General features: G+C 39.4%; 1 pseudogene; it reads right to left on the bottom strand.

Annotated features, from left to right (window-relative positions):
* Positions 1 to 655: 655 nt before the first annotated feature.
* LOC143682783 (gamma-secretase subunit APH-1B-like) lies at positions 656 to 1388 on the bottom strand (annotated as a pseudogene).
* Positions 1389 to 10384: the final 8996 nt, after the last annotated feature.

The following is a 10384-nucleotide window of genomic DNA, read 5'->3' as shown; positions in this document are numbered from 1 at the left end:
AGGAAAATACAGGCTATTAATCAATATCTTCTTTGGGCTCAAATATCATAGGGAATCAGTATAATTTATTATCACATGTAGAAGCTCAGCACACCATTTTCTCATAGACATGGTGCTAGTGATACACATGGAAAAAGATCACAGAGATGATGGCCCTTCTAGCCTTTTGGGACTTCAGAACGGAAAAAGACAAAGGCTATCAGGATTTGACCTTAAGATATTTACTTGTTGAGCCCAAATTAGGAGAGAGCTACTCATCTGATTCTAATTTATTTATAAAGTTTTCATGAAGTTCCCACTCACGACACCAGTGGTTCACAACTTGGCTGCAAACTGGAATCCCTTGGGAGGTTCTTAAAAAATACCAAATGCCCAGACCTACTAAACCTGGAGGGTAGGGCCCAGAACTCACACTCTTTATGTTTACCAGGCAACTCTAATGTTCAGCAAGGATTGCCCCCCTGACTTATGGCTTTAAGAGAGATGTTGCATGAAAGTCATGTGAATGGGACCCATATCTAGATAGTTGTGAGTTGTTTTTTTTTTCCCCTAAATTCCACCAGGAAAATATATTTTTCAGAAAAAGGCACAGTTGTGCTTCCTCTAAAGACACAAAGACACAGCCAGCTGCTTGGGAGGTGTAGGTTCCGGAAGGTTATCTGGAGCACTGGTTGAAAAGGAGGTAGTCCTTGTCTTGGCAGAGAAGACATAGCTTCAGGCTTTGGCAGGCTCCTCCAGCAACAAAGAATGCCCAGATACCCATGAGCACCAAGATTATATATGCGGACACCAGGCTTATTACATAATAAGGACTTAAGACAGTCAGGGCTGATACTAGTAGATGGGTCAAGAGAACTATTAGAAGGGTGCACCGATGTTTCTTCTCACAGCCATCCAAAAATATAACACCCCAGAAGACGTGCAGCAAAATGACAACCAGAGTCATGAAAGTATAGGCCAGCAATCGCATTGACAATGCTGTCTCAAACAGGCTTATGGTCTTCAAACCCTCATTGGCTTTTATGGTACGGCCGGATTTTCAACAAGGATGCCAACTCCACTCAATGGGGAAAGAATAGTTTCTTCAACAAATGGTCCTGGAAACATTTAAAAGGTGATAATATGAAAACCGGAAGGCTTCCTGGATAGTGACTGAGACCAGCACTCCAAATATCAGTAGATATTTCTTTAATGGTTCATCGTTGTTGCTAATAATGGTTCCTGCCATGAACCAGATAAGGGAGGAAAGCAGTAGGGACACCAACCAGAAGAAAGCTCGGGTGATGAGGAATATGACATAGCGAGTGGGTGGCAATGGTGAAGATGTAGAGGGCGAGCGCAGGCCCGAAGGCAATGAAAGCGCAGCGGAAGAACACAGCCGCCGTCATGGCGACCGCAGAAGCCAGCCCAGGTAGCCGGCCCGGACGCAGGGAGCGCACGGCCCTAGGTATTCTTTATGATTAGCAACAATGGTTTTCGTTGGGGTTTGGCAGGTTATAATAGGTAGCAATATCTAACTGAAGTTTGTATGAGTGACCTCTAGAGTAACCTCTCAACTCTTTTTGAACTCTCTCAGCCTCTGATACTTTATTTTTTACATTTCTTTTGCCCCTTTTGGTTAGGATGGTCTTGTTGATTCCATGGTGCCAGAGCCAGGTTCATCCCTGGGAGTCATCTCCCATGCCACCAGGGAAAATTCCAACCCTGGATGTCATTTCCCATGTAGGAGGAAGGGAAATGGTTTTACTTGCAGAGTTGGGTTTAGAGAGAGTGAGACCATATCTGAGTTAGATTATAGTTACAGGAAATTTAGGTTCTAGACAAAATAAACCTTTCTTCTTTTGGTCTCAAAGAATAGGAGAGGTTTTAAAATGCAGACAATGTCTTCCTTACCCCTGTATTCTGAGTTACTTTAATCCTGACCTGGTTGGCTTCATTCTTATCTCTAAATACCAAATTATACATGTAGAAAATAGCCTCTCAAAATCCAGAAGTAACAATTATTGCTCCAGAATAAATGTGACTGCTATACAAGCTTACAATCCAGTTTTCTTATAAGTATTTTCTAAATGAGATCATACAATATTTGCTGTTTTATTTCTGGTTTATTTTTGCCTCACCACATGTTCCATAGGTTCATTCACATCGTTGTATGCATCACGACTTCATTCCTTTTCGTAGCAGCACAATGTTCAATCATATGTATACCTCATCATTCACCAATCTACTTCTCTATCAGTGCTTCCTTCAGCCAATCCATCTACTGGGCCTCATGTAGAACATCCAAATTCAACAGTCCATCAACACTCTCAATTTTAGATAATTTAATTGTTCACAAGAGAAAGATAACCAATAAACACACTCTCACCAAATGTGAAATCCAAGCCTCCCCCTAACTTTTGTCCCTCCCCCCATTATGTACCACTGGTATTGCTGTGGTACCGTTGTTGTTTTTCTGTTAAAAATAGCCCATAGCATGCCATAGGATTTTCCCCCATACCCTGAAATTATCACTCTTTGTACAAGATTCATACCTTTGCAGTAGTTCATGGAAGAACTTATATTTATTTGTAGTGTTAATTGGTGGGATACATGAGTCTATACAACCCCCTTTCAATCGTGTTCACCTTTGATATGGTAACAGTACTTATAGACCTATTAGTGAACCACCTTCACTTCTATCTATTCCCATACAATTAAGTCAACCTCATTAGCTAACTGTTCACCCATCTCAAGCTTCTGTCTATCGCTAGGTCCCTATTCTAGTTTGCTAGCTTTCAGAATGCGATATACCAGAAACAGAATGGCTTTTTAAAAGGGGAATTTATTAAGTTGCAAGTTTACACTTCTAAGGCCATGAAAATGTCCCAATTAAAGCGAATCTATAAAAACGTCCAAATTAAAGCATCAACAGGAAATTACCTTTACTCAAGAAAGGCCAATGAAGTTCCGAATTTCTCTCTTAACTGGAAAGGCACATGCTGAACATGGCGACATCTACTAGCTTTCTTTCCAGGCTTCTTGCTTCATGAAGCTCCTCCAGGGGGCATTCTCCTTCCTTATCTCCAAAGGTCACTGGCTGTGGACTTGTTGTTCTCATGACTGTTATGAGACAAAAGGGGCTGCTCTCCAAAGATGTTTCCTCTTTTAAAGAATTCCAGTAAAGTAATCAAAACTCACCTGGAATGGGTAGAGTCATGATTCCACGGAAGCCATCTAATCTAAAGTTACCACCCACAATTGGGTGAGTCACATCTCCATGGGAACAATCAAAAAGCTCCCAGCCAGCAATATTGAATGATGATTACAGGACATGGCCTTTCTATGGTCCACCACTGATTCAAACCCATGCATTCCACCCTTTGAACCCCCAAAAGACATGTTCTTTCCAAATGCAAAATACATTAATTCCATAACAATATCAGAAAGCCTTAAAGCATTTCAATAAATATGTATATACAATGCAAAGTTACAAACAGTACAAAATCTCATCAGAGTCAGCTACAGGCATCGTTTGTCCTAAGGCAAAATTCTCCTCTATCTCTGGACCTGTAAAACTTAAAACAAGTTATCTACTGCCAACATAAAAAGAAGAAGCAGTCATAGAATACATATACCCATTTCCATAGGGAGAAATTGGAAGGAACAACAGGGATCACTGAACCCAAGGAGCTTAAAAAACCTGGAGGGCAAACTCCATTAGATTTCAAAGTCTGAAAGTCATTTATCTGTGGGGCTTTAGAAAGTGGCAGTCCCACCCTTTCCAAGGAGGAATGCAGCAACCTTGCAGGGACATTGGGAACACCACCTTTTTCTTGGCTCTACCCTTTCCAAGCATTGGGGCCTCACCCGGGCTTTCTGTTATGTTTGGGGCATATGCTCAACCCCTCTATGTGATGGCAGCCAGGCTATCCCCAGTCTCCAAAGAATGTGCTCCACCCTCTCCAAGGCCTGAGGCAGCACCACTCTTCCATTGCAAAGAGGTGGAAGGCCCATCCTCTGCCTTCAGGGAAAACTCACCCTTCCCATGTGCTTTCTGCTTTCCCGGTCTGAGGTTTCTTGACTGTAGACTTTTGCTTCCATAGTTCTGCCTCTGAAGTTATTTTACCTTCACTTTGTCTGTCTGAGCCCCCAGTCCAGACTGGCAGTGGCTCCATTTATATGGGTCCCGCAGCAAGCTTTTTGACTTTCTATGTAGTATAAACAAGGATCATGCCCATCAGACAACAGGAGTTTCCACAAATCCTTCTTGGATAACTCCATTTCCAATTATGGCTTCTTCTGAAATGGCTGACTGGTTCCACATTTAGTTAAATTCTTATGTGGGGCACTACTCTTTGCTGTTTCCCTTCCTAGAAGCCCAGAATTTTCCAATGTCTGGTTTCTTTGTACCCAAGAGTTCAGTTCTCAGCTCATCTTTCCTGTCACATTTTGCTATAAGCTGTGTGGAGAAACCAGGCTGCACTTTCCACATTTGTAGCTTCCTGTTTGTTTAATAGCAGCCATTCTTATAGATGTAAAGTGGTATCTCATTGTAGTCTTGATCTGCATTTCCCTTATAGCTAATGAGAATGAGCATCTATTCATGTGCTTTTTAGCCCTCTATACTTTCTTTTCAGAAAATGTCTATTCATACCTTTAACCCATTTTATAATTGGGTTTTCTGTTCTTTTGTTGTTGAGTTGTATGATTTCTTTATGTATACAGGATATCAAACCTTAGTCTGATGTGTGACTTCAAAATATTTTCTCCCACTGAGTTGACTGCTTCTTCACCTTTTTGGCAAAGACTTTTGAGGGCCCAAAGCATTTGATTTTGAGTCATTCCCATTTATCTCTTCTTCTCTTGTTACTTGTGCTTTGGGTGTAAGCTTTAGGAAGCTACCTCCTATTATTAGGTCTTTAACATGTTTCCCTACATTTTGTTCAAGGAGATTTATGGTATTGGCTCTTATAGTTAGGTGTTTATACAATTTGAGTTAATTTTTGTATAGGGTGTAAGGTAGGGGTCCTCTTTCATTCTTCTGGCTATTGATATGTAATTCTTCCATGCTCATTTATTGAAAAGACTATTTTGTCCCCATTCATTGGATTTGGGGGCCTTGTTGAAAATCAGTTTACCACAGATATGGTGGTCTGCTTCTGTACTGTTGATTCAATTCTACTGGTCAAAACTCATATCTTTGTGTCAGTACCATGCTGTTTTGAACACTGTGGCTTTATAATAAGTTTTAAAATTGGGAAGTGTTAATCCTCCCACTTTGTTCTTTTTAGGATGCTTTTAGCTATTCAAGGTCTCTTTACCTTCCAGAGGAACAATAACTAGCTTTTCCAAGTCTTCAAAGTAGGTTGTTGGAATTTTTATTGGTGCTGTGTTGAATCTGTAGATCAGTTTCAGTAGAACTGATATCTTAAGTATATTTAACCTTCCTATCAACAAGCATGAAATGTCTTTCCATCTTTTTAGATCTTCTTTTATTTCTTTTAGCAATGTTGTGTAGTTCTCTGTGTACAAGTCCTTTACATCCCTAGTTAAGTTCATTTCTAAATACTTGATTCTTTTACTTGCTATTTTGAATGGATTTTTTCCTTAATTGACTCCTCAGGTCATTGCTTGTGTATAGAAACATTACTGATTTTTGCACATTAATTTTATAACCTGCCATCATGCTGAAGTTGTTTATAGTATCATATAACAACTGCAAATAATGTATTTTATTATTATAAAAACATATAGTATCATGTCATCTGCAAATAATAAAAGTTTTACTTCTTCCTTTCCAATTTGGATGCCTTTTATTTCTTTTTCCTGCCTGGTTGCTCTCAGTAGACCTTCTAGTACAATGTCAAATAATAGTGGTGACAGAGGGCATCCTTGTCTCTTAGTGGGAAAGCTTGCAGCCTCTCACCATTGCTGGTATGGGTTTTCATATAGGCTCTTTATCATATGTTTGATCAAAGTTACCTTTGATTCTTTTGGAGTGTTTTTATCAGAAAAGGATGTTGTATTTCATCAAATACTTTTTTCAGCATCAATCAAGATGATCATATGATTGTTCCCTTTTGATTTGTTAATGTGCTGTATTACATTAACTGATTTCCTTGTGTTGAACCATCCTTGCATTCCTAGTATAAAACCCACTTGTTAGTAGTACATTATTCTTTTAATGTTCTGTTGGATATGATTTGCTAATATTTTGTTGTGAATTTTTGCATCTTACGTTCATTAGGGAGATTGGTTTGTAGTTTTCCTTTTTTGTAGCATCTTTACCAAGTTTTGGTATTAAAGTGATGTTAGCTTCATAGAATGAGTTAGGTTGTGTTCCTTTTCCCTCATTTTTGGGGAAAAGTTTGAGCAGGATTGGTTCTCATTCTTTTGCAATGCTTGATAAAATTCCCCTGCATAGCCATCTGGGGAATAGGAAGATTTTTGATGACCATTTGAATCCCTGTACTTGTGATTGTTTTTTTTTTTTTTTTTTGGATCTTCTATTTCTTCTTTTGTCAGTATAGTTTTTTATGTGTTTTCAGGAAGTTGTCCATTTCATCTAAGTTGTCTTGTTTGTTGACGTATAATTGTTCATAGTACCCTCTTATGATTTTTTTAAAATTCCCTCAGCGTCTGTGGTAATGACCCCCTCTCATTTCTGATTTGGTTTATTTGCATCCTCTCTCCTTTTTTCTTTGTCAGCCTTGCTTGTCATGTGATTCAGGATGTCATTTCATCCTGCAGCTGTGTAATATTTCATCGTATGTACATACTACATTTTCCTAACCACTCATCTGTTAATGGGCATTTGGTTTGTTTTCATCTTTTGGTAGTTGTGAATAATGCTGTTATGAACGTCAGTGTGCAAATGTCTGTGTCATTGCTTTCAGCTCTTTGGGTATATAGCAAGTAGTGCTATTGCGGGTCATAGGGTATCTCAATATTTAGTTTCCTAAGGAACCATCAAACTTCATTGTGTCTTCATTGTGGCTACACCATTTTACATTTCCATCAGCAGTGCATAAGTGTCCCATTTTCTCCAAATCCTCTCCCACATTAATAGTTTCCTGTTTGTTTAATAGCAGCTATTCTTATAGGTGTGAGGTGGTAGCTCATTGTAGTTTTGATCTGCATTTCCCTTATAGCCAATGAAAATGAACATCTGCTTTTCTGCTGTCTGTTTTTGCTCTTTGGAAAACATGCCTATTCATATCTTTAGCCCATTTTATAATTGGGTTGTTTGTTCTTTTGTTGTTGAGTTGTATGATTTCTTTGTGTATACAGGATATCAAACATTTGTCTGTTATGTGATTTCCAAATATTTTCTCCCATTGACTTGGCTGCCTCTTCACATTTTTGACAAAGTCTTTTGAGGCGCAGAAGCATTTGATTTTGAGGATTACCCATTCATCTATTTTTTCTTTTGTTGCTTGTGCTTTGGGTGTAAAGTTTAGGAAGCTACCTCCTATTACTAGGTCTTGAAGATGTTTTCCTATATTTTCTTCTAGAAGCTTTATGGTGCTAGTTCTTATATGTAGGTATTTTATTCACTTTGAGCCAATTTTTGTAAAGGGTGTAAGATGGGGATCCTCTTTCATTCATTTGGCTATTGATTCTATGCCCATTTATTGAAAAAACTATTTTGTCCCAGTTCAGAGGATTTGGGGGCTTTGTCAAAAATCAGTTCACCATAGATTTGGTGGACTATTTCTGCACTTTCAATTTGAATCCATTGGTCAATGCTTCTATCTTTATGCCAGTACCATGCTTTTTTTTTTTGTCTTCACCACTGTGTCTTTATAATAGGTTTTAAAGTCAGGGAGAGTTAATCTTCTCACTTCATCCTTCTATTTTATGACACTTTTAGTTATTCAGGGTCTCTTTCCTTTCCAGATGAATGTAGTAACTAGCTTTTCATTTATGTATTATTTATTTATTTATTTTGCATAAGCAGGCACCAGGAATCAAACCTGGGTCTCTGGCATGGCAGGCAAGAACTCTGCCTACCGAGACACCATGGACCGCCCAGTGACTAGCTTTTCCAAATCTTCAAAGTAGGTTGTTGGAATTTTTATCGGTACTGTGTTGAATTCATAGATCAGTTTGGGTAGAATTGACATCTTAACTACACTTAGCCTTCCTATCCATGATCAGGGAATGTCTCCCCACCTATTTAGTTCTTCTTTGATTTCTTTTAGTAATGTTATGTAGTTTTCTGTGTACAAGTCCTTTACATCCCTAGTTAAGTTCATTCCTAAGTACTTGATTCATTTAGTTGCTATTTAGAATGAAATTTTTTCCTTGACTGACTCCTCAGTTAGGTCTTTGCTTGTGTATAGAAACATTAATGATTTTTGCACATTAATTTTATATCCCACCACCTTGCTGAATTTTTTCATTAGCTCAAGTAGCTTTGCTGTAGATTTTTCAGGATCTTCCAAGTATAGTATCATATCATCTACAAATAATGAAAATTTTACTTCTTCATTTCCAATTTGGATGGCTTTCCTTTGTCCTGCCTGTTTGCCCTCCCTAGAACTTCTAGCACAATGTTGAATAATAATGCTGACAGTGGGCATATTCTTCCTGATCATAGGGGGAAAGTTTTCAGTCCCTCTCCAGTGAGTTTGATGCTGGCTATGGGTTTTTTCATATATTCCCCTTATCATATTTAGGTAGTTACCTTTGATTCCTATCTTTTGGAGTGTTTTCACCACAAATGGATGCTGAATTTTGTCGAATGCTTTTTCAGCATCAATTGAGATGATCATGTGATTTTTCCCTTTCTATTTGTTAATGTGCTGAATTACATTAGTTGATTTTCTTGTGTTGAACCATCCTTGCATTCCTGGTATAAACCCCACTTGGTTGTGATGGATAATTCTTTTAACACATTGTTGGATTTGTCTTGCTAATATTTTGTTGAGAATTTTTACATCTATTTTCATTAGGGAGATTGGTCTGTAGTTTTCCTTTCCTATGGCATCTTTACCCAGTTTTGGTACTAAAATGGTATTAGCATCATAAAATGAGTTAGGTAAAGTTCCTTTTTTCTCAATTTTTTTGAAAAGTTTGAGCAGGATTGGTGTTAGTTCTTTTTGGAATGTTTGATAAAATTCCCCTGAGTAACCATCTGGCCTTGGGCTTTTTTTGTAGGAAGATTTTTTGATAACTGATTGAATCACTTTACCTGTGATTGGTTTGTTGAGATCTTGTATTTCTTCCTGAGTCAGTGTAGCTTGTTTGTGTGTCTCCAGGAATTTGTCCATTTCATGTAAGTTGTCTAGTTTGTTGGCATATGGTTGTTCATAGTATACTCTTATGATTTCTTTTATTTTTTCAGGGTCTGTGGTAAGGCACCCCTTCTCATTTCTGATTTGGTTTATTTGCATCCTCTCTCTTTTTTTCTTTGTCAGTCCTGCTAATGGCCCATCAATTTTATTGATTTTCTCAAAGAGACAACTTTGGGTTTTATTAATTCTTTCTATTGCTATTTTATTCTGCCATCCATTTATCTCTGCTTTACTCTTTGTTATTTCTCTTCTTCTATTTGCTTTAGGGTTAATGTGCTGTTCTTTCTCAATTTCCTGCAGGTGTGCATTATGCCTTTGTGGATTGGGGGCAGATGTGACCTGGCTGCACAAGTCATCACTTCCTCAGAGCTAGGAATTGTGGCTGAGGGCCATGCACATGCGTGGTTCTAAGACTGCTGTAAATTGAGGTTCCCAGAGCTGAATGATGTGGTTGGGGGCCCATGTGCATGCATGGGCCTAGAAGTGCCAAACTGATGGGCAGAGCTCAGGGTGGTGCAGGGTGAAGCTTTGCAACACTATGGGTAGGGGACAGGAGTAGCCTGAGTATGGAGGTCAGTGCCTGCAGCCTTTATGTATTGGAAACAGCCTGCCAGGAACAGGGAGGAGGATGTAGTGCTCAGGAGGGGTACAGGAGGGGTGGGTTGGGCTGCTCTTGGAGTGAGGGTTTGGGGCAGGTACATGCACTGGGGGTTGGTGAGATGGGGGTGCCTGGAGCACAAGGAATGGGAACAGGTGACAGGGTTTAAGTGTGTGGCCTGTGGGGTGAGTCGCCCATCACAGGACTGCCCTGGTGTGGGTAGCACATCCAAAGAATGTGGCCTGCCTTACTTCCTAGTCTCTGGCTCCTGTTTTTGCACTCCTGTGGGCTTCATGCCTCCATGCCAGGCTCCAGCTTTCTGCACCTCAGTTCCTTGGCCACTGCAACTGAGTGGTGCAGAAGGCTCTCCCAGGTCAGCTGCACTCCTGAATCACCACCTCAGTTGCCCTCCTCTCCTTTCTCTAACTTTTCCATGGAGCGGGGTTAATCTTGAGCTACTCTATTTGGACATCTTCCCAGGTGTTGCATGTAAATATCTTGATTG

The sequence above is a fragment of the Tamandua tetradactyla genome, chromosome 5 (genome assembly GCF_023851605.1).
Source record: "Tamandua tetradactyla isolate mTamTet1 chromosome 5, mTamTet1.pri, whole genome shotgun sequence".
NCBI classification, from domain to species: Eukaryota; Metazoa; Chordata; class Mammalia; order Pilosa; family Myrmecophagidae; genus Tamandua; species Tamandua tetradactyla.
Note: the sequence above shows the minus strand (reverse complement) of the source record. Positions and strands in the feature narration are given on the sequence as shown.